Source organism: Dipteris shenzhenensis, chromosome 1, assembly GCF_047967505.1.
Source record: "Dipteris shenzhenensis isolate YYH24624 ecotype China chromosome 1, Dip_SZ_1.0, whole genome shotgun sequence".
NCBI lineage: Eukaryota > Viridiplantae > Streptophyta > Polypodiopsida > Gleicheniales > Dipteridaceae > Dipteris > Dipteris shenzhenensis.
Window position 1 is genome coordinate 39,298,288 of NC_141596.1, and position 24,515 is coordinate 39,322,802.

The following is a 24,515-nucleotide window of genomic DNA, read 5'->3' on the forward strand; positions in this document are numbered from 1 at the left end:
TGGAAATCACCACCAAGGTCTAGTTTATTTCTCACGTCATCCCACACACTCCTCCACGGCTGAATACAAGGAGGTGAACCAGAAATAGCGTCGACTACAGGTTTTTTGCAAAAGATACGATGTAAGTGTACACAACCTTAGTCCTTATCAGGGTTAACAAAGCATCCAGAACAGGAATAGTCTCAGCCTAGTCAGTTGAACATAATTTTTTGGAGACGGAAAATCGTTTCTTCTCGAGGGAGCTGCTCTCTCTACTGTCTCTGCTGATAGTAGGCAAATGTGCGCTAAATGTTGAAGAAGATTCTGCGCACCAACGAGTATCTCAGCTCCATGTTCGCAGCGCCAGCTCGTGCGCTTCCATTTTCGATGGTTGGAGTCTGGACCCGGCAAAATCCCACTCACCAATTGCGGCAAACAGTGTGTCCATCCCGACCCGGTGCAGAAGGAGACAGAGAGTTTGAATTTCTATCAATCGGTTGTCAACCAGACGTCAGTTGTACGACCTCATAGATCGCAAACTTTGATTTGGCGCCTAAGCTCCTCCAGTAGGATTCTGCAGGCGAACCCCCTGGTCTACTGAAGAATGCGTAGGCTGCCTGTTCATTCTGCCAGATTCCCAATCCTATCATTCTCGCACCGTCGGACGATTGATAGAAATTACAAGCCCTCAACGTGCTCGAAGTACGCCTTTAAGATGGCCAAGCACGAATACGAAAGCATTTCCTTATATTCCGGTTCGCCGACGATTCCCCGTAGGTGCACTACATCTCCTTGTGTTAGCTGTACTGGAAGTAAATTCTTCGCAGCTTTACTCTCCCAGCAAGATAACTTGTACCAGCCAACGTCTACAGTTTGTCCTATTGGCAAAATCGCCTTTTCAAAAGCATCAAGCTGCAAATAAACCAGCTTCAGCGTTAGTTTGGCAGATTGCCAACTTTTACATACAAACTACCACAGCCCTTACATAAAAGCTACGCAGAGTCCATGGGGTGTGAGGGGCTATGTCGAATATTAAGTTGCTCACGTTTGGATGCGTGTCTGCAGCGGTTGCTTGTTCCCAAATCGAGTACAAAGCCACCTGTGCAGCGCAAGAGAGGCACAGTGAGCGAAAGCTATAAACGAGGGGCACGAATCAAAGAGGAGGTATGGAAGATAGACGGAATATTGAGGAGGCGGCGGAATGAGCACTCACCCAAGAGGAAGTGGAGTTGCTGAGGCTTTTGAGGATGGCGGATCGGACGAAATGGGTGCGATGGAAGGAGAGGGAGATGGAGGAGAGGCGAGAGAGGAGTTGGAGAGTGGTGAAGGGAGCGCGCGATTTGAAGATGGCGACGGAGATCCAAGAGCAAGGGTGGGTAAGGGCCATGGAGAAAGAAGAAGAACTACAGCCTATACACAGAAAGCAAAGCCAGCTTATAGGAGAAACACGAGGCCACGTGGCTTCCCCGAAGCTTCGCGTTTATCATCATTTTGACCGACGCTGATGCATTGCCCGCCCTGGTTAGCTCCGTACGCCCACGTGGTCCCCCTTCATTGGCCTGTCTACTTTCTATTTTGTAACGCCTTTTTACCGACTTCTCCAGCAATTTAGAGTCTACTTGATCAAGGAAAGGTACATAAATGTTACGAGGCAGCTATAGACATACATTTTGATCATACTAAAGATAGGTAGCACTAAAATTAATATCTTGTGGTATTAAAGGAGTAAGATGACTCCCCAAATTGCATAGAATATGTGTGACATCATGTAATATAAATATAATTCACTTTACTCACAATCAAACCTATTTGAAAGAGTTTAATATACCTTCAAAGCTACAAAAGTGAAAGTGAATGGTTTAAACGTGAGTATGTGATCTCTCTCTAATACTAAGGGCCTTTAAGGTCTAGGAACAAAGATAATATGACCTTTGTACTTGAGGACAGTGAATCGTTTCTCTCCTCTTTCTCATACTCATGGCAGTATGTTTCGGGGGGGAAACACAAAGAGTTGATATGCTTGGGGAACTATGAACCTATACGTCCATGTGTTACGTCAACTATAATACCGTGTGACCACGGTATAAGGCGGGAAGCCAGAGGGCTTGACAGCACTTGCATTAATAGGGCCTAAAGGGCTTAGATCTAGGGTCACTAGCCATTTATGAGGTGGTGCATAAGGAGTCCTAGAGAGGGCTATAAAGAGAGGAGTCCCTTGTGGGACATGTGGCACCAAAGTTGGAGGCCAAGTGGCAAGTGCTGGGCTAGGAGGGAGGATTCTAGAGGGAGCCAAAAAAAGAAAGGAGGTTTAGGGGGCTCCAAGAGAAGGGAATCCGTGGTCCGGTGGATGATTATGACAGCAGAAGCCCTCGAGGTTTGAGGACCCGCAACATTGGTATCAGAGCTTGTGTAACTGAGTTAGTCTTGGCCATCACGGAGAGGAGCCATCATCTTTATTGCTGTGAGCTTCATTGTGAAGGAGCCATCACGGGAGTATCATGTACTGTTGTACGTGCCGCCGTACGTGCCGCCGCCACACAACGCTTGAACAAAAGCAAAGTAGGAAACGGAGAATAGCGAGCTCAACAAATTTTTGGAAGGCTGAAGCAGAATTGAAGAGTCGACTAGTCACTGTCGTGCGACCTACAGCAACAGTTCAGTAGCGTAGCCCAGGACAATGGGCTTTGGAGGCCAATAGTACTAAATGACAGTACTACTATCACACAGGTGCATAGTAGGGTTGCGAGACTCAGAAGCACTGCAAGCTTGCGAAGGCTGCGAGTCTGATTTTGTCTGAAGCTTTTCAATTTCCAAGGCTACGTGTAGCCATCATCATTACTGTGGGGCCGAGAGTAGAGAGAGTATCATTGGTGCAGCCTTTGTCGACCTACACCTTGCATAAACACACGGAGATTCATTGAAAGCCACATCATCTAAGGTCTTTTGACCTTTAGAAAAAGCCACATCATCTTTTTTTTTTTTTTTTTAAACCCCTCTCTAAAGTCTAAAACCCCCCTCTCTTTTCAAAGTCTTTTCACCCCATTCTTCTTTCCAATCTCCTTAGCCTCGCCAAACTCAAAGAAGAAGATCGAAGAATAGGTCGAAAAGTTCGAAGCAAAGAGTATAAAGAAGAGCGGGATCGGGACGAGAGATCAAGAATTAAAAGCGTGAGAGGACGCGTCAGCTTCAAAGACAAATTCAAGACCATCGAACAAATACCAGGGAAGTGGGCATCATATTTTTCTCTCTGATATAAAGCGCTTTGCTTTACATTTTTTGGAAAATATACATTTTTAAAATAACTCCAAAAAGGGATGGTATGAATAGGGAGGCTGAGGAAAGGGCTAGAAAGGGAAAAGCAATAGTTAGAGAGGAAATACATGAGGAGGTACAAACTGAAACTCAAGAGGATAATGTAGAAATGGAGGATATTGATTATGGTGATTATGGAATTCCATATGCGAATTTCACTAAACTTGAAACTCGAACGCAAAATATAGAAACACAGTTAGGGGTTATCAGTGAAACATTAAAAACCCTAGCTGAAGCTATAACTAAGATAGCTGATTCTCAATCGGTATCTATTACTGAAAAATCATCGATTCCTCCTAATCAAGTTGAGAGGTCTACCTCTCGACTTAGAGGAACCTCAAACATCCTTAAGGACTTAAAACCACCAATTTTTAATGGGGAAGAAAAGGAGCGTAATAAAGATGCGATTAATACGTTCTTGCAAAAATGGCAAGACTTTCATCGACTCAAGAATACACCTCCTGAAAATCAAGTCATGGAAGCAAGTCTTTCCCTTGGAAATAAAGCCTATAAATGGTGGATGAGCCTCAAGGAGAGTGATAAAATTCCTAGATATTGGACTGAGTTTGAACAAGCCTTCCTAAAAGAGTTTTTACCCGAAAATGAATTAGAAAGAGCGTGGGAGGCTTGGGACAATTGCACTATGGGTAAAAACACTCTAGTCTAGTACATAGCGAATTATAGGGAGGCAGTCCTTAAGCTGAAGGGAATTAATGAATTCCAAAAGATAAGGGGTTTCGTGAGAGGTCTCAAAGACACTTATAAGGTTGAGGTGAAAAGAAATTCTCCAAAAACCTTTGAGGAAGCCATTAAGTATGCCCAAGTATATGATGATACGATGGGGAAATTCAGAATTGGAACTTCGGAGCAAACAGGTTTTGTTCCAAAGTTCAATAAATTTTCCAATTTGAAAAGGAAGGGGCACTTTAAGAAGGAGGTTCCTCAGGCACCACCTAAGAAACCTCAAACACAAAATTATCCTCTCTTGAAGAAAGAGGATTATGAAAGGGCCAGGCAATAAAGTCTTTGCTTCAAATGTTTGGGCAAAGACCATGCTGCTTGGAACTGTCCTAAAAATAAACCAGCGGGAGCTAAAGCACCAAATAGACCTCCACAAAAACAAGTGCATGCGGTGCAAGTGTTACCACTCAATGGTACTGAAAAGTACACTGAGGTAGAGGTTTATCATGAGGATAGCACCCATATGTGATGTCTATCATCGGCAATGTGGCAACCCACCTTTGGTCCTCATGATTTGATGAGGATGCATGGAAAAAGTAAGGGGCAAAGAGTAAGAGTGATGGTCAATGATAGTGCAACACATAATTTCTTAAACTACTCATTAGTTAAGAAATTAAAATTGTCTGAGAGTCCCAGTGCCCATAAATATGTGGTCTCTTTGGCGAAGGGCAATGATAAAAAAGTTTGGGACACCATGATATATGGTGTAGAGATGGATATTCAAGGCTATCAGGATGCCTTGGATTTCCAAATCATGCCTCTCGACCGAACAGATGTAATGCTTAGTCGAGAATGGTTGTATAGTCTTGGGCATAGCTTACATAGGAGTTATCTTAATAACTCCATTATGTTTGAAAAAGAGGGTAGAGTCTTTCAAATTCAAGGAGAACATGACGTGCCTAACTCTCCTCTTATTTATTCGATGGAATTGGAATGACTACTATACCAAGAAGAATGCGAGGTATATCTTTGTGAACTTACTTTTATTGGTGATTTTATGTCTTCTACATCGGAAAGAAGTAATGTTGTTTTTTGTAATATTAAAAAGTATAAATCTTCTTTAAAATATTTAATGTTTGAATTTAAAGATGTTTTTTCGTTTGATTTACCTGATGGTTTACCTCCTGAGAGAGAAGTAGATGATAAAATAGATTTAATTCCTGGATCTACCCCTGTTTGTAAACCCCCATATAGGCTTAGTCAAACGGAGGAACATGAGGTCGAAAGACAATTAACGGAATATCCTTAAAAGGGCTAAATCCAAACAAGTAGTTCACCTTGGTCTGCACCAGTTTTACTGGTAAAGAAAAAAGATGGTACTTTGCGTTTATGCATAGATTACCGAGCATTAAATAAAATCACCATAAAAAATAAGTATCCTATGCCTCGCATTGATGAGCTCTTTGATCAATTGCAAGGGGCAAAATACTTTACTAAAATTGATTTAAGATCGGGATATCATCAAGTACGAATTAGGGAAGAAGATGTCCCTATGACATCATTTCGTACTAGGTATGGGCATTATCAATTTAAAGTAATGCCATTTGGATTAACAAATGCTCCAGCAACTTTCATGACACTTATGAATAGTGTCTTAAGGCCATATCTAGGGAAATTTGTTGTAGTATTTCTAGACAATATCCTTATTTATAGTAAAACAAAAAAAAAACATTTGGAACATTTGCAAAAAGTGTTCCAACTGCTTAGAGATAATTCACTCTTTGCAAAAGAATCCAAATGTGAATTCTTTGCAAAAGAAGTGAAATACTTGGGACATAATATATCCCAAGAAGGGGTTCGTATGGACCCTAACAAAGTAAGGGCCATATTGGAATGGCCACATCCTACAAATCTAGAAGAATTATAGATATTCTTAGGTTTGTCAGGATTCTATAGGAGATTCATCCAAGATCATGCTAAGATTGCTGTTCCGATGATGGACCAGCTTAAGGGGAAGGGAAGCACCTTCATATGGGATGAACCTCAAAAGAGAAGTTTTGAAAAATTAAAGGTAGCTATAGCGACAGCTCCTGTCTTAAAAGTAGTGGATCCCAATGAACCATTCGTGGTTGAGACAGATGCGAGTGATTTTGTTGTTGGGGCAATACTTATATAAAAAGGTCGACCAGTGGCTTTTGAAAGCAAAAAGCTAGATCATGCCCAATGGAATTACTCGGCATATGAGAAGGAACTATATGCTATAGTCTATGCTTTGAAGAAGTGGAGGCACTATTTATATGGTACAAAATTTGAGATCATCTTTGATCAAAAAAGCATTAAATGGATTTGTAATCAGCCAGAGCTTAAAGGTAGAAAAGCTAGATGGGTTGAATTAATGCAAGAGTTTGATATACAATTGACATATAGGAAAGGGAAGTTTAATGTGGTAGCAGACTCTCTTAGTCGAATGCCAATTGTTAATGAATTGAGTTTTACTCAATTTTAGAATGATTTCCTAGAGTCCTTAAAAGGGAAATGTGAATTTGATCCTCACTTCTCTGCAATATGGAAAGCAATTAAAAACAGGGATCCAACTAATCGAGAGGCTTTCAGTGAGGAGTCACATGGAAATGGCAACACACCATAGGTTGGTGATAAAGGACTCAAGTGGAGAAAATATACTATTGAAGAATGCTACCTACTCTACAAGGGCAGAGTATGTGTCCCGGATGATAATGACATTAGGCACCAAATCCTTTTTGAATGTCATGATAGTCTGAGTGCTAGACACCCGGGAATTCAGAAGACATATGTACTTCTGAAAAGACAATTCTTTTGGCCTGGAATAGGTAAGGACATCCAAGATTATGTATTGAAGTGCCAAAAATTCTAGGTCTCCTACACCCATTGGAGATTCCATCTGGCAAATGGGAAAGCATCTCCATGGATTTCATTGTGGGACTACCTAGGACACAGAGGGGGCACAACCCTGTGTGGGTAATTGTGGATCGGTTGACCAAGATGGGCTCATTTTATTCCTGTCAGTGAAGATGTTAAAACTCTAGAATTAGCTAGGCTATTTGTGGAGCATATCTATAGACTGTATGGGCTACCCGCCGGTACTGTTAGTGATCGGGATAGCAAATTTAACAACCATTTTTGGAGGGCTATGTTTAAGAGGTTGGAAACTTCATTGAATATGAGCACCGCGGATCTCATCCACAGAGTGATGGTCAAACTGAAAGGGTCAATCAAATCATTGAGGACATGCTTCGAGCATATGTAAGTAAACGGCAAACTAATTGGGAGCAGTATTTGCCCATATTAGAATTTGCATATAATAGTGCCAAACATTCAACTACAGGTTTCAGTCCATTCATGATGATGTATGGATTTCAACCTAGAGCCCCAATGACAGTGGGACTTGAAAAAGAGACGGTTCAAGCGGCCAAAGACTTTCTTAAGGATATGAATCAAATGCTTAAGTTAGCGATAGCATAAGAAGAGCTCAAGATAGAGCATGAAGTTATGCAAACCCCCACCGTAGAAAGTTGGAGTTTGAAGTAAATGAGAAAGTCTACCTTAACGTACCTGAATCTTCAGAATCTCTAAAAACAGGTAAATGTTCGAAGTTGTCTCCTAGGTATTGTGGACCATTCACAATACTTAAGAGGATTGGAGAACTTGCTTACAAATTAGCCTCACTTGAGGGATGTAGAGTACATCCAGTTTTTCATGTTAGTAGGCTAAAAAGAAAATTAGGAGATGATGATAATCTCATTGGAAATGAAGTCCTAGTTGAACTTATTGAACCCGCATCTTTACCACATGAACCAGAAAAAATTTTAGATACACAAGAAAAAGGAACGCGACATACTATATGGAAAGAATGTCTGGTTAAGTGGAAAGATAGATCTGAAGAGAGTTCAACATGGGAAAACGTAAGACTTTCTCCAGAGGAGGTTTCCCAATTTTGTTTTTGAGGACGTAAACAATTCTTAAGGGGAAGGGAATGTTACGTCAACTATAATACTATGTGACCACAATGTAAGGCGGAAAGCCAGAGGGCTTGACAGCACTTGCATTAATAGGGCCTAAAGGGCTTAGATCTACGGCCACGCCTAGGTCTAGGCATTTATGAGGTGGTGCATAAGGAGTCCTAGAGAGGGCTATAAAGATAGGAGTCCCTTGGCACCAAAATTGGAGGCCAAGTGGCAAGTGCTGGGCTATGCTGGGCTAGGAGGGAGGATTCTAGAGGGAGCCAAAAAAAGAAAGGAGGTTTAGGGGGCTCCAAGAGAAGGGAATATGTGGTCGGGTGGATGAATATGACAACAGAAGCCCTCGAGGTTTGAGGACCCACAACACCATGGATGTGAGTTCACTGGCCTATCAAATCATGTCTTACCTCCTTTGAAATACCAATCTTCATTGCAAACTAACATGACTTGTAGCACTACCAAGAATGACTTATAGGATGTACTTCTCAAGGAATTATTAGAATATTTAAGGAAGAGGTGACCCCTCCAATCTCTTCGATGGGTGTAAATAATTTATTGAAATTGTTCACCATGCTTGATTATTATGCATATCTTGGGGTCTCCCAATGAAGTATTCTACAGAATTTGTGGCCATCACTCACAATTTGAAAATTTGATATTGAGTCACATTGTAAGGAAAAAGGAGAAAAGAGGGAGAAGAGAAACATAAATGTAATAAGCTATAATATGCTATCACCAAAGAAAGATATCCTACAGCCCAAGTTGGAAACCTTTGCTGATTTGATTCATTGAAAAGATGTAGATATAGATATCCATATGGTGTCAAATATAATCGAGCACTACAATTCACCCAACTACCCATTTCTACAATGCATGATGACTTCTGGAGGAACAACCAGGTGGCCTTGCATCTGCTTTCTATGTATATCAAAACTATTCTATAATTGATGGCCCTCCCACTTCCTATGATCAATAATTTTCTCAATAAAATCTCATCTATCCTATATCTATTTAATATAAGGCAAATGACTCACATGTGGTATACAATCGAGAGAAAAGCATCAAATTGGTCGATCAAATGACCAAATTAGTTTGAATAAAATCTGCATTCCTAGAGAAGATTTTATGTGCATCATGCAATCAGCCTTGCAAGCCCATGGTGGTCCTACTTGATTCTATTGACAACCTTGTGAATCAAGTACAACTTGGCACATTTTCACCATAATCCATGAATTATAGAATTCAATCATCCGCAGATCCCATTAGAAACTCAACATGCTAGAGATCAAATAGAAAATTTTGTTTTAATCACATAGGTGTCTCCAACCACCACTACTTATTTTGAAATTCCATGGTGCATAGTTGGTGCATATGTTAGTCCAATGAGTCTACCTTAAGCTCAAGAGAGAGAATCATTAGAAAATACATCTACAAAAGGATAATTTTATGTTTTGTTATATGCTACCAAACTCGGGTTAGTTATGAGGCTTCCCAGACCTTTATGAAAATAAAGAGATAGGTAATGTAAGAAAGCTAGACAATATGAGACACTAGCTACCAAAATAATTAATTAGTAGTACACATATGGCCACCCATTATACATGATCATATAACAAAAGATGATTACAAGACAAGAAGGGATTCAGTCTAATAGAGTCTCCCAGGGCACCAACTAACCAATTATTAAGTAAGATCTTTGGGCCATCCCTCCCCCATCTGAGGCATCAATTCTAGTTTTGAGGAATTCAAAACTCGGGGGCTCAATGGAAGAAAATATTTAATATTATATAAGTTAACTTTCTATTTTGTTTTCCCTTGCAAGCGGAGCTACATGAAAAGTATACAATACCAAAATGCTTTTCCAAACAGGATAATGGAAAGAGTCTAGTCAAATCAGCCTCTTTCTATTTTTTGAGCCCCACCAGTACTTTCGCCTAGAGAAGATGAAGAAACCGCATGTCTTAGTACTGTGTAGGGTTGTTCTACCTATGACATTGGTATTGCCACGAAAGAACTCATTATTGTGTATATGCGAGGTGTATGCCTACACGTAGACATCCATACCACAAGCTTATTTTGCAAATATGTGTTTAGAACAATCACCTTATATGTCTAGGGTGGTTTGCTACTCGAAAAAAGTACCCACCACCACATAAAAATTGATGGTATTGGGATCATCATTTGGTATGCGTCAGTCTATGTTTTGATTTGCTATTATAAAAGATGAGGGTCTCACAGTTGCAATTTTGTCATGTTTGATAGCTAGGTTAGGAATCTTCAGGTCAACATCAAGTTGGACGAGCAAGTTACTACATTCCCCAATTTAATAGTCTTGTATGTTTTTACATAGGTTAATCGCATGGTCGTTGGGTTACTATGGATTCTCCACGTAGATAAGAAAATTGTAAATCTTTATGTCCCTCAATGAAGGCATGGGCCGGAAGAGTTGTCAATGATTTCACCCCACCTTGATTGGTTGTTGTCATTGCAGGTCAATGAGGCATGAACATTGGTGGCATTACTTGGCCTAGAGATCCATCTTCTAGTTGATTGTTTGCTCTTTTTCTTCTTCTTGCACATGCGGTGCCATGGGATCCTCTTCCAAGAACAATACATTTATCAAGAATTTCATTCTTTGAGTCCATGTGTTGATATTTTTGTAGCCTTGTCCAGTTCTCATGTAGTTGACAAAGACGCCACCCTCTCTTCGGGATTGAGTTTGTCTTGTTGGTCTGCTGGCACATGGATGAGACTCAGTATCCCAAGAATTGTATGTGCATGGCATTTTTCTTGTGCGGATGCCACAACTCATACAACATCATCATCCCAATTGGAGTTGTTGGGACTCAATTAAGTAGGATCATTGTCGTGGAGGCTGCGTTAGCCCATAGAAACTTGAAAATTCTTCATGATGCAACACGCATTAGGTCATTTCTATAATGATCATGTTGTTGTGTTCTAATATTCCATTTCTTTTTGGAGCCTTTGGTCATGAATCTGTGTTTATGCTTCAGTATTCTTGGGCCTATTGTAAAACCAGAACCTTTTCATTTTCCTTCCCCTTCAATTCTCAATCAATGCTTTAAATTCTTTGAATTTGTGTTTTATGAAGTAAATGATGATGAACCTAGAGCAATCATCAATGTCATTGACAAAATACCTTGATCCTTTGAGGTAATTTGTCTAAAGAGGGCTCATGTCACTATGATTCAAGTCATTCAATCCTTTTACTCGATTCCCTTCATCTCAAGTGACAGGTTCTTTGTGGTTCTTCCTATACCTATAGACTTTGTCAAGGTTAGCTCTATTTTGATAGTTAAATCCATACTACAAGAGAGTGCATCACCATGTTTTTGAGTTTTTTTATGCTGATGTGCCCAAAGTGCTAGTGCTAGACTCGTTCATCATGCCCCATCATGACTTGCCTTAGCAATAGATGCAAAGGACTTTTGTTGGTTTGACTTGTATGTTGTTATTACTTTTAGGTTGTGATGGCTTTTGCTTTGTCTTTCATCACAAAAATGATAATATTTTGAAGAAACAAGCATTTCCCTTCCTTAAACTTGACTTTCAACTCGTGATTATCAAGCATCCCCACCAACCTCAAGTTTTTAGAAGGTTTACAACATGTCCACTTGGGTAACCAAATGTGTATTGTGCCCTTCTTGACTACACTGATGGATCCATTATCACCTAATCACCATGTCCTCCCCCCATGGAAGGTTTTGGCGCAAGGACAGTGCTCATATGTCAAAACATATGTGGCAACTATCATTTGAGTCTAGGTACCAATGCTTGTCGAGACCACTGCCCTCCTCTTGCATCCCCCTTAATGCAAAGGTGAATTCCATTGTATGTTATTTGGTCATCATCCTTTCTAATTTTCCTCCTCTTGAAGTAGGTCCATGAGAGCCTTTAGTGTTGTGTGATCTTCAGTAGCCTAAGCTAGATATGTGCACATCTATTTGTGCAACTTCAAGTCTTCGATGTGCTTTAGGCAATCTCTTCAAAATGGTCTCTCATTATAGTAGTAGAGGAATTACTCTGACCTTTTGTTTTTGTCCTGTGCATTTCTTTTGATGTTGTTTGGTCTTTTTGGTGTACCTCGATTGTGTGTTCCCATCCTCCCACTTGGTCTTCTTGTTTCTAACAATGGGACCTCTGATGAGCAGTGTATTATTTTTTGGGACTCATACGTTTGTCCCTAGCTTCTTCTTGGAGTAGCTAGTATGCTAATAAGTGGAACGGTAACCTCGTTCCCTCATCCTTCTATCACCATGATCAATGAGTTGAAACAGGTGGGAAAGCTTCCTAAGATTGTAAGCATAGTTAATTTTCTTGGGATGGTGTCCTTGCTACCTCTAGTTGGTGAGCCAACCCTTATATTCTTTTGAGATGAGGAGCAATAGGTTCTCCTTTTTTCATCTTAAGGGGGTCTTAAGGGAGCCCAAACTTGATTGTGCAAAGTTAATATGCTCCTTATGTTTTGTTTCCTTATAGGTAGCATGCACCATTTACCTCACTAATTGCAGGTATGTCTCTGAGAGTCAAGCAGATGATGAGTTTGTCTTACCTAAATCTCCTCTATCATTCAAGTGTTGGTGCCTGTGCCCTTGGTGGTGCTTATGTGGCTTTCAAGATGGTAGGTACGTTGTTGACTATGTGTGGCTATCAAGATAGTAGATCTGCTTTCAACTTCTTCAATGGGATGTTCATTCATGGATGGGTCCCAGTGGCAATTATCCATAGTTCTTTATCTTTGAGGACCATGCGTATCTTCCATAGGACATAGTTGGGTCCTTTGAGGCATTCACATTCAATAAGGCAATTGAAATTGTAACTTAACCAAAAGATTTTCTTTCAAGGCTTGTATCTTTATGACAAACCTCTTTTTATTTCAAAATTTGGGAGAGTTGTAGATATCTACATGTCTTTGAAAATTTTATGAGAGAGCAAGAGACAGAGAGGTGGCTTTATGAACAAGAACATAATCATGTCATGGTTGGTTTAGGTGTCAACAAATTTGTGGTAATCACATATGTAAAAGGTCCTTTCAAGCTGCAGCACAAGAGTGCTGCACAAGCATGTGGATCTTATCTGGATCAACAAAGGAGAGCACATAGGATTGATGCAGCCAAGATACAATAGATTCATTGTAGTGGCAATATTGCCGTATTGCTCTTGAATTGGGAGAGTAGGTATGCACTGCCTGCCCCTCCACCTGCCTACTTCTACATCCCTGAGAGCAAGAACATTGAATGCTGTGCTCTTGTTCTAGAGATGAACGGTGTGTTGGTTCATCCACACAATCATAAAAATGAGTTATTTTGACCTCGACAACATGTTTATACACGACATGTATGAGACTTCAGCACAGGACTTGATCTCAATGTCACATTTCTTGTTCCAGTGGATGTAGAGCCTTTTTTGCATTGGGCAAATCGATGTGTATATTCGAATCTTGCAATGTATACACAACCTGAGATGGCATTTTAAAGTATGCTTTCCTAGCTTGGAGTCTCTTATCTCAGGGTGGATGGATAAGACATACTGTGACTTGGTGCATTTCACCCTTCTGGGTGGGAAGCCAGTGGTTTTCAACCCCACCTATGGTATTTCTACGAGAAATACCCTTTTTACGATGTTTCATGTACCATATGTATTGATATACCTTTTGGAAGTGTACAAGAAATATGTTTGGGACATTCAACAAACTTCCAAAGATGACATCTATCCCTACACATATGCACTGCAATTTTATAATTAGACCATGGTTATGGCAATGGTTGTTGCTATCACAGGATCGGCTACTATAGTTTGCTTCTAGAGACCCTTCTGGGGCTTGGACAAACCAGGAAAGCCTGCAAGTCGCAAAAACTTTTGTTGTACATTTAAGGTGTGTGCCAGCTGAGATGGCTGATCTTGAGCAGCCCTAGAGATATGTTAGACCCTAAAATCCATGAGGGGGTAGTACCTTGTAATAACCAAATGTATTGTCATGTATGAAGTGTAACTAAATGATGTTATCTATGTAATTGTGAATCAAGCCATGAACTGTAATTATTCAACCATTGGTTCATTTTAGTTTTGGAAGGCATGCAAAATGTATTGTAACTGCATTAAGAAACTAACAATTAATCATAAACCTTACCAAGCTATATATTAGCTTTAAGAGTGTTGAGTAAATAAAAATTATTATTATTTACGAGCAACAATGAATGAATTTGAGTTTTTGTAAAGGATGACCTTGGGGGTTTGTGTAAGGACTAGATGAGAGAGTGAATTTAGAGTTTATGAGAAAAGGAAGGGGGTAACTAAGAAGACATCAATGGACATGAGATTTCACAATTTCATAATGAGATAAAAATTAAACAAGGGACACACACTATGAAAGGATAAGCATTAGAATAAAGAAAGGAGAGAAAAAGTAAAAGGAAAATTTTAATAGAATTTAATAAAGTACTAGAAAAAATAAAGAGGGAGGGAGATAAAAAAATAAAAAATAATGTAAGCGAAAGCTTTGATGAAAGCACAAGTAAAGAAGTTAAAAAGTGAAAAAAGAAAAAGGAAAAGTGAAAAATAACTTTGAGGACTAGAAACATAATGAGGAAAAATGAAAAAGGTAAATAATTAAGTAAGATTGAATTAAAACATTAGTACTAAAAAGAAAGTAATGAGAGAGATAAAATAAGGGAGGAACGAAGAAATTAAAAAAGTAAAAAAAGAAGAACAAAAAGGAGAAAGTTTGAAAGGGGATAAAATTCAATTTAGAAAAGAGGGGGGGAGGAAATTAAATAAGAAGGGGGGGTTAAAAGAAGAAATTTGTAGAAAGGATTAAACTAAAATAAAGAAAAAGAAACAATGGCAAGGTGGAGGGGGGAACAAAAGAGCGAAATGAGAGGGAGTTTAGAGGAGAAAGGGGGAAGGAGGCTATGAGGTATAGAGAGGAAAAACAACAAAGAAGGAGGGAGGGGCTTAAAAGAGTGAATGTAAGAGAATTAAAAGGAGGGAGGAGGGGGAAGGGGAGGGAGCGGGGGGCAGATTATGAGTAAAAGGAGCCGTGGAGTATCATGATGAAAAAGAAAAGGACCTATGAGTCCATGTTGTGCGAGCAATAAGGGCAAGGTGGCACAAAGTACAAGGGGAGAAGGAGAGGTGCACAGGGACGGAGCTGTTTAAAGATGATGCAACCACGTAAGGGTGTAGAGTACGTTCGAGTCATGTAGGGGAACATGCAACAAGGGTATAGATACCGAGATGAACAACAACTATCATGCAAGGATTGGGTCAGATGAGAGGATGAGCACGGACAATGAGGAGTAGATAAAAACAGCCACTAGAGAGGAGTGAAGAGACTTAGGAATTGAAGGAGCCGTGAGGATGAGCAATGAGGCAGGGAATTGGGAGGCAGGAGGAGATGTGAGGAGTAGGAGGCAATGAGTTGGCGAAGTAGGGGGGAGTATAAATAGCCAGAATGGTTTAGTTGGGAGGAAGGAAAAGGAAGAGTCGGTTGCAAGGTAGTTAGATGGGGAATTTAGTCAAAGATAGTCAGGAAGGATGAGAGACAGACGGGGGAGGTAGATAGTCAGGTTAGGGGTTAAGTAGGTTGGGTTTAAGAGTAGGTAAGGTTTGTAGAGAGGTTTGGGAAGGTAGCAAGAGGAAAATTAGAGTAGGGAGAGAGAGAGAGAGAGTAGATTGATAAATTTAAGGAAAGAAGGGGGTTGTTAAACCAAGGGAAAATGGGGGGGGAATGGAAACCTAGGGGAGAATAAAGGAAGGGGAGGGGGGTCAAAAAAATTAGGGAGAAGTCAAAAGGAAAAAAGATTTGTAGAAAAGTAAGGAAAAAATTAGGAGTAAAATAAGAAATTAAAATAGGAGAAGAGGAAGATAAATACAGTGAAAAAGGAAAGTTAAGGTAAGGGGAAAGCTAAGGTAAGGGGTAAGAGGAAAGTGAAGGTAAGGGGAAAGATTTAAAGATGTGGAAAAAGGGAAAATTTAGGAGAGAGATAAAGGGGGGTATTTAGGAATAGTAGAAGAATAAATAGGAATAAATTACGGGTGCGGGAGGAAGATAAAGTAGGGAGAGAAAAAGAAAAAGAAATAATGATAAGTTTAGGCACGAAAGGAATTAGAAATAATTAAAGAGAGGATAAAAAGAAAAGGAAAAACTTTTGAGTCAATCAAAATAAAGAAAGTTAAAGGATAAGAAAAAATAAAGGAAAAAATTAAAGAAAATTAAGAAAAAAAAACAATAAAGAAAATTTTAGGACAAAAGGTAGAAATAAGTGAAAATTAGAGAAAGTTAAGGAAAATTAAGGAAATTTTAAAGAAAGGAATAATGAGAAAAAATGATATTAAAAATTAAGAGAGAGGATATTATTTAGTTAAAAAGGACATAATGAAGGGAAATGTAAAAATTAAAAAGGGAAAAATAAAGCAATAAGCAATAATTAAGGAACTGGGGAAAAAAGGATGAAGTGTAATTTAGGAAAAAGAAGTGTAATTTAGGAAAACTAAGTGAAGAAATGAGAGTGGGGGGGAGGAGGGAGGGGGGAGGGGGGGGATGAAAAAAGGAAAAAAGGGGGTACAAAGGAAGGGGTATATTGTTTGTGTATGTGTGTGTGTGTGTTTAGATTTAATAATCCCATCAATAAATGAACCATACAATTAATTCAATCATTTGGATAATCATAAAAAGCACTGGTTGGAAAAATATAAATAAATAAATAAAACTAAATTGAAGTACTCTTTGATAATATTGCAATCTAAAATTTTTATTTTAAAAGAAAATAGGAGGATTGGCAAAATAAATTTTCTTTATTTTGATTTTGTAAACTTTAGGCAAAGAATTAGTACAAAAATGTCGAATCCGTCAGGTAGTCCAGGCTCCGAGGTCAGGGTCTACTTACCTGCCACCATCCAGAAGAACAATGTGTTAGAACATCATAGTTTTGTGAGGGAAGAGAGGTAATACCTGTAAACCCCAACTTATTATCGCTTATACCATAGAAAAAGATACCTATCAAAATGATTACAAAAGATGGGGCAGCAAAACACAATTAACAAGGGGGGATCCCACATCCATACAAGAGATATTTAGATTCTTTTCTTTAAAAAGATACAAGGGGGGTAATCCACATCCTTATAAATGAAACAATGGGAATTATTGTACAACAGGGGGTAGTCCACACCCATAATGAATAGAACCATGGGGGGAATTCCACACCCATGATTAACAATTATGGTAGAAAGTGGAGAATCTTTTTGCTATCCTCGATTCAAGGGAAGGAAAAAATTAAGTCCAGTTGTAGTCCACAAGCAATTAAAAATGTTTGGAAAATGAGTCCATTAACCAATGTATGAAGGACAAGGTTTGATAGAAAAGATTTTTTACCTAAGTGGATAATCAAAAGATCATACCATTAAGTAGATATGTGACATACACATCCATAATTAACCACAATTATATATATATATATATAATAATGAATGAACAAAGTAAATAAATAGCAAGCAAAGTAGATAAAAGCTCTTGAAAAGAAATAAATATAAAAAACCACACCCACGTAAATAAAGAAAAGGAAAAATAAAAATAAGGGCATAAAAAAACATATTATATTAAAATACTCAAATCTATCATACGCAAGAACAAGTGAACATACCGTTAATGCAATTAGTCCTATTTCATTGTCTAGCTTCGCTCTTTTGTCTTTTCACTATGCAAAGGGTGTTGTAAAATCTTACACACACACACACACTCACACACACACTTCATAATGGAACACTTGGAGACCAAGAAGATTAGCCACTAAGAATATTAGCATAGTGTGCTTGGTTACATGGCAGTCACCTCTTTATAGCTATGAGGACGGTAGTCAGATCAACATAGTCGGTGAAGTCGACCAGTCAACTTGGGGTGTGTATGCGGCCAAAGTGATGATATTTGGACTTACCAAGGTGCGTGCCACATTTCATCACAGGTTGAATTCATGCACAAGTCATCCAAGAAGACTTCTACAAAGTCCCTTAGGTACTCCTTGAAGGCGGTGATCAATAATTGGAAGAAATGCAAGACCTATTTTTCTTTCGTGAACATATGCACAAAGCGACTAAAGAATTAATGCCATGCAGCAATAAGGACCAGATGGCACTGAGTGGAAGCCTTGGTCTGAATCGCTACTACTGATGACACTTTTTAGTTCTTGGTTCTGTGAAGCTTTAAGGCTTAGGATCATCCTTACCATGGAAGGTAACAATGCCTGGCTTTGATGCCACTGAAACCAGAGCAAGAACCCAAGATAGATTTGGAATTTCCCAGATAGCATGGTAAAATAGCATCTGATGGCTTCTCCTGATGGGGAGAAGTTGTAGATTTCTTCTGGGAAACAAAACAAGCTGAGAGAAGGGGGAGAAAAAACAGAGAACACACACACTAGGGCCCAATAATAAGGGTTGGAACCCCCCAAAGGTCTTTATTGCAATAGAATAAGCTTTGTACAATTGGCTCTGAGAAGAGCATTAGGCTGAGTACAACTCTTCATTAAATCTTTTCGTTTATAGACTTGGCCTAGCAAAAAGCTAGACCTACTTTTCTAAAGCTACTTTTACAAAAGCTGAGCTTTCTTGCTTTTAGCCCACCTTGGGGTAGTTTTCTTGATCCTTTTTGAGAACCCCATGAGGCCCTCCTTTATGGCGCCATCTTCTTGGTGCTTTTTGGCCTTGTGGGACCTACTTTTTGGCACTTGCTCCATCATTTGTGAGACTTTTTGCACTCTTCCAAGTCCTATAAAAACATCAACCCTTCAACCCATTATAGGTTAGCGAATTCCTAGTTCTTGGACTAATCCTAGTCCCTTGTGGGCATCCCCACAGTTCTCTTTTAACAATGCAAAGAAGAAGTAAAAATAATAAAACTAATTCTGATTAACCAAAGTCAACTTTCTTTGACCATAGTCAATCTCATAAAGAATCCTCATTATTTCTTGGAGGAAATACCAATTGGGGATAATATCGAGTTTGCTAATCATGGCATTATGAAAGATGCAATCAATTGAAAATGTATTCTAAATAGCATAGCCTCATACAAAATCTTTAAATTAGATATAGTTGAATTTATCAAATGTTTTCTAGATTTGTGTAACGTATGTTATTTTACATAGGATCCAATTATCCCCATTAGCAACTATTCCCCATGAACTATTGGATCTTGCCCCACATCCCTATGCTTATGTTATTATTGGTTTTGTTTCCCATTTTTGTACAATATTACTTGGAATTCCCATCTTTTAAACAAAATTTTGTAGAATATGGAGAAGTATGGTCACAAATACTCCAGAGGAAAAGCATGATTGGTATACCCATTAACATATGCGTTGCTCTATATATTTTAACAAACTTGATGTCAACTAGTCTACACATTGCAAATTTTATCGCGTTACAAAGCAAATACACAATTTCCTTGTCGAACATGCTATTCTTACATGTGACATCTATATCTTAGGCTCTATATGACATTGGAATCTATTCAAACACATAAAAAAGTTATTCTACACATTTATGCAAGCAAGTGTTCATTGAAAATTCCAAATTCTTAATTACTTATAAACCAAATGAGATAATCACTTCATAACTCCATGCTTATAAAGTTTGTGGTAATAACATGTTGATTTTAGGTAATATTCATAGCATGACTGAGCCTAACATGGGTGTAAGAGGAACTATTTAATGAATGTGATGCTTTTTGAATATATTCAATTGTTTTTACAATGTTTCATTTCCCATGCGCTTCCTTGGAATAAAGGTGTTTGGATCTATTAAATCATAGAAGCTTGCTAGCATGCCCTTTTGCCTCGTGATTTTTTACATCATTTAGGTATCCTCATACTTGCTTAGGAGGCATCGAGAAATCCAAAAAACCTCAACACATAATCCAATCGAAATAGACACCGCTCCTTTCAAAAATTCATAGCTTTGGCACTATTTTTGAAATTTGAAGGTGAGACATTTCATAGATTTGGCATGGGTTTTTGAAATTTCAATGCTCTTGCTTAAGTACATCGGGTTCTGTGTCACTTATTTTTGTAACTCGCCCTTTCCCTTCATGATTTGTTCTCCTCTCTTGTTTGTTTTTCTTGTATGCTTCAGTCTGATTGAGGGCATGTACTCAGTCTTGGATTTGGTGTAGCCACTAATGGAGCATTAGTTGATCCTTCGAGTGAGTCATTCGCTAGTTCTTTTTTAATCACTTTTTAAGCTAGTTGGTCTCAGATCCTCCATTCTTTGCTCATGTTTATGTACATAAGAAAGCATATGGGGACATGTAGCTTGCTATGGTCAATTGTAAAATAATTAGGAAAAAGCTACTCATGGATATAGAGAAATCGAGTATGAACTAAAGAGCATAATTCGAACTATGAAAGTAAAAACGACATCTTGTATCTCTCTTATCCATAAGTACTAACCCCATACCATCTGCCTATCCAATCCTCGTCCTCCCAACATTTCATTTCTCCATTTTGCTCTCATCATTTGCCCTTCCCCCTTTCTCTCTCTCCACAAACACATCCTTCAATACACATGCTTTGGATTGGAAGAGAAGTTTATAAAGGAACAAAATGTATCCATAAAAGCATCAAATTGTATTAGAGTTAGTAGCAACATTGGTACAAAAGTCTGTACAAGCATTGATAAAAACATAAAAAAACATTAGTTTGGATGACTCGTGGGTTAAGGGTATCATGTTAAGAAAATATTGTACAAGGCCACATTCCACGTACCCTTCACTAGTTTGGACAACCTATGGGTAAAGGGTCTCGCATCAAGGGAATGATGAGATCAAGCTTGAGCCAAGGCCACGTAAGTCAATTAGATTCCACTTGTCCTCTAATTCAACCACAAACAATCTTTTTGACACTTCCTTTACCAAGGCAGCTAGTTTGGCCAACCAAGGAGATAAAGAGCCTTGAGTTAAGAAAAAAGTACGAAAGGATCTTATACCGAGGCCACATAACCATTGATCCCACTTGTCCATCTAATTCATCCATAAATGGTTTCTTTTCACACTTTCAAATTAAGAGAATTATTTTTTATTGATCTAGGCACACATAGTGAGTAAGGGCCTTCAATTTGTGAAATAAAAGAGCCCTCATACTTAATGATATTGAGCTGTGGCAAGGCCACATAAGTACTTCTATGCCATCCATTCCCTTTTCCCCTTTCCTCTCTATTTTTCTCCTCTATTTCATCCATGAATTATCTTTTTTAAACACTTCCATTATCAAGGGAGCCATTTTTCATTGAAATGACCAAACCAAAAAGAGCCTCAAGTCAAGAAAGGAGGGTGCAAGACCATCGTACTTGAGGGTATTGAGCTTCTAGCAAGAACACATAAGCATCACATTCACTGGTGGTGGTTTTTGGGGGATGTGTTCACTCTTTGTAAACCCCATATAGCATGTGCGAGCAAGCATGTATTAAAAATACCCCAATTACTAAGTTGCCTAGATAAGCATTGGATTCCACTTGCCCCTCTCATTTGACCATAAACAATATTTTTTCACAATTGCTTTGCTAAGGGACCCATTTTTCATTGGTTCTTCTAAATTGGTTTGTCTAAATGAGTGTGCAAAGTACTCAAAATTGAAGGAATCAATGTTGTGGGATTGTCACATAAGAATGAGTTTGCACTTGCCCCTTTAATCATCTTTGCTAATATGTCATTTTCACACTCTCTATACAAGGAAGCTAGTTCTCATTAAATTTGGAGAATAAAATGGGTATGTACTCAAGCAACAGGTATGTGCCTAAGTGACATGTGTGCAAGGAAATGAGGTTTGCATGGATTGAGATTGTGGTAAGATTACACGACTGTGTGTTTCCTCCAAGTGAAGAAAGCACCAATGAACTCTTCTTAAATATCAAAAAATAAAAAACATTGAAATAAGAATCCCTTTTAAACATCAAATTGGAAAATTATCAAAGCTTTTATTGATGCTTATTTTGATTGTGATAGAGTATTTCAATTTCTATGTTTCTTTCCTTCCTCATTTCCATTTCCACCCATAGTGTAGATTTGTATAGCCAATAGGTTGGTGTCCCTTCCCTCCCTCTTTGTTGTTTGTGTAGAGTGTATTGTGCAAGGATTATTGAGGGCGAATGGATGGCTAGGTTATCACTATGCGTTAGGCTCAAAGCAACTCACCAATGAGGATGGAAGTAGGTTGGTGGTCAATGGAGAGGGAGGAGGGTCTTATGCAGGGCTCAAAATGGGGAAGACAATGGAGGATAATGAGGGGGTGGAGTGGGTTTTTATAGGAATGGGTTTAGGATTAGGGTTAAACCCTAAACTCTTCCCAGGCCATAACTTTTCATGATTAGCTCGGATCCCTCTTCTGTAAAATGATGAAATGTTTGAAATTGTGAGATCTACACATTGATGTCCATTAGATAGCTTGATTTGTGCTTCAAGTGGATTATTTTTAAGAAATAAAGAAATTTTCTTAAGGTACTAACCCAAGGTTTATGCTTGTGGTTGATATGTTTAGCTAGAGTTGGAGTTTTTTTAAAACTCTCCTTACTCTTGAGTGCTATGCTCTCATCAAGCACCACATCACAAGAAATAAACATTTTGTGACAATGAAAGATTGTATACATTGTAAGATTTATGTTTCTTTATATACCCGACCGCCAAGATGCACATCTCACAGTTGGAAGTGAAGTTACTTCGCTTCTCATTTAACACATGAGCATCTTGGTAGTTGATTCAAAGACCTTGAGATGCATCTCTGATAGCATGCTAAATTGAATGCACAAATTATAGATTCCACACATAATGTGAAGAGATAGGAAATAGACTAGCCTATGAGCTATATGAATGTACACTCCACTCTACTATAACACAAAGAGAATATGTGCTATGCACTAATGTGGTTTTCCCTAATTCCATAAGGATTATTCATAGGTTAATTTACCTCCCTTTTCATTTGACACATGAGAATCTTGGTAGTTGATTTAAAGACTGTGAATGGATGCTATGATACCATGTTAAGCTATATACTCATAGATTCTAGATACACACACTGTGAAGAGATAGCGAAGATACACTAGCCTTCCAGCTATCCAAATGTACACTCTTTTCTCTAATAAAAAAAGACAATATGTGATATGCACTAATGTGGTATTCCCTATTTCCATAAGGATTATTCACACATAAACTTAGGCTCTTTCTAGCGTTCTCTAACTTCAATAACCATCTACCACACATATACATCATATAGACATATGTCCCACGTATGTATGACCATTCCAATGACCCATACTTCAATAGACTCATTGATGGAAATATGTACTTGGTGCTTATTACCTGAAGGAAAATTAAAATGAGAAATTTCAATCATCTAACTAGTGTTGAGAAGATGAGAAGGATTTGACAAACTAGCTAGCTTATTGAATACTTGCTAGATTGGATAATTGGATCGAGGGAGTTGGATCCAAGGAGTAGGAAAAGAAAACAAAACATGAGAATATGTGTAGATTGGATAGTTGGATCTAGGGAGTTGGATCCAAGGAGTAGGCAAAGAAAACAAAACATGAGAATGTGTGTAGGAAGTAAGAACTAGTTGGTTGGATCCAAGGAGTAAGCAAAGAAAACAAACATTACACATAAAAAAGCTCAGTGCATAAAGGGGACATGCATAATTTTGAGTGATGGAGATAGTAATCAATGAGTTGCAACTCGCCTAGGGACTTAGGTAGTTGAGTCTAAGAATCATCCCTGCATCTTATTTTGAGGACATAAATTGCACATATCATTCCAAAAGAGTGGCAAATGGGAACTGACCCTAAAGGAACAGGTTGTTTGTCAACCAAACTTAGGGATTGGGGTTCTCCCAATTAGGGTTGTCTATGTATAACATTATAACCCTTATTATATCTGTTAAGAGAAGCAAGAAGAGAAGTGTATACTTTGTATAGAGACCCGAGGCTTGTGGTGGCTACCCGCTTCTCCTCTCCTCTCCTACCACTCCTCTCCTTTGATACTCCTACTCTTTGCAGATCTCTTTTTTTTTGCCTCGGCACTTGAAATCCATGTAGTTTTGAAGCTTTTTTATCCTCTCCTAAGCCCTAGAGTGTTGTCCAACCACCACCACTTCAAATTCATGCTATCTTTGTGCCTCACCACCATTAGGTCCTTAATACACTCTCACTTGATAGAAGATTTGTCTTGGACAAAATTTGAGAACATAAAAACTCAATAGCCCACATAGATAGTGCCAAATGTGGCCATGGATTGAAACATGCAACCCAAACTTGCACAAAATACAACCCTCAAGACATGTGCTACTACATAGGTAGCATAGTTACAAATAGTGCAAGTAGTGTAGCAGTACCTAAGAGCATGGATAGATGCGAATGATGTATGGACACATAGTAGAGAAAAAACATGCAAGCAATACTAGACATACATAGCACAAACATAAACAGACTATACACATGGATTGATAGCACTACAATAGTGTCAATAATGAACTAATGCAATTGGTTGAT

The 24,515-nt window shown here is 38.6% G+C and overlaps 1 pseudogene across 1 annotated transcript; it reads right to left on the reverse strand.

The window, feature by feature from the left end:
- Positions 1–410: 410 nt before the first annotated feature.
- Positions 411–1,366, reverse strand: LOC147905809 (uncharacterized; annotated as a pseudogene). The gene is made up of 3 exons (XR_015541375.1): positions 1,193–1,366; positions 1,025–1,078; positions 411–891 (listed from the first exon to the last, which is right to left on the reverse strand). The product of XR_015541375.1 is annotated as an uncharacterized LOC147905809 (transcript).
- Between the last annotated feature and the right edge of the window lie 23,149 nt (positions 1,367–24,515).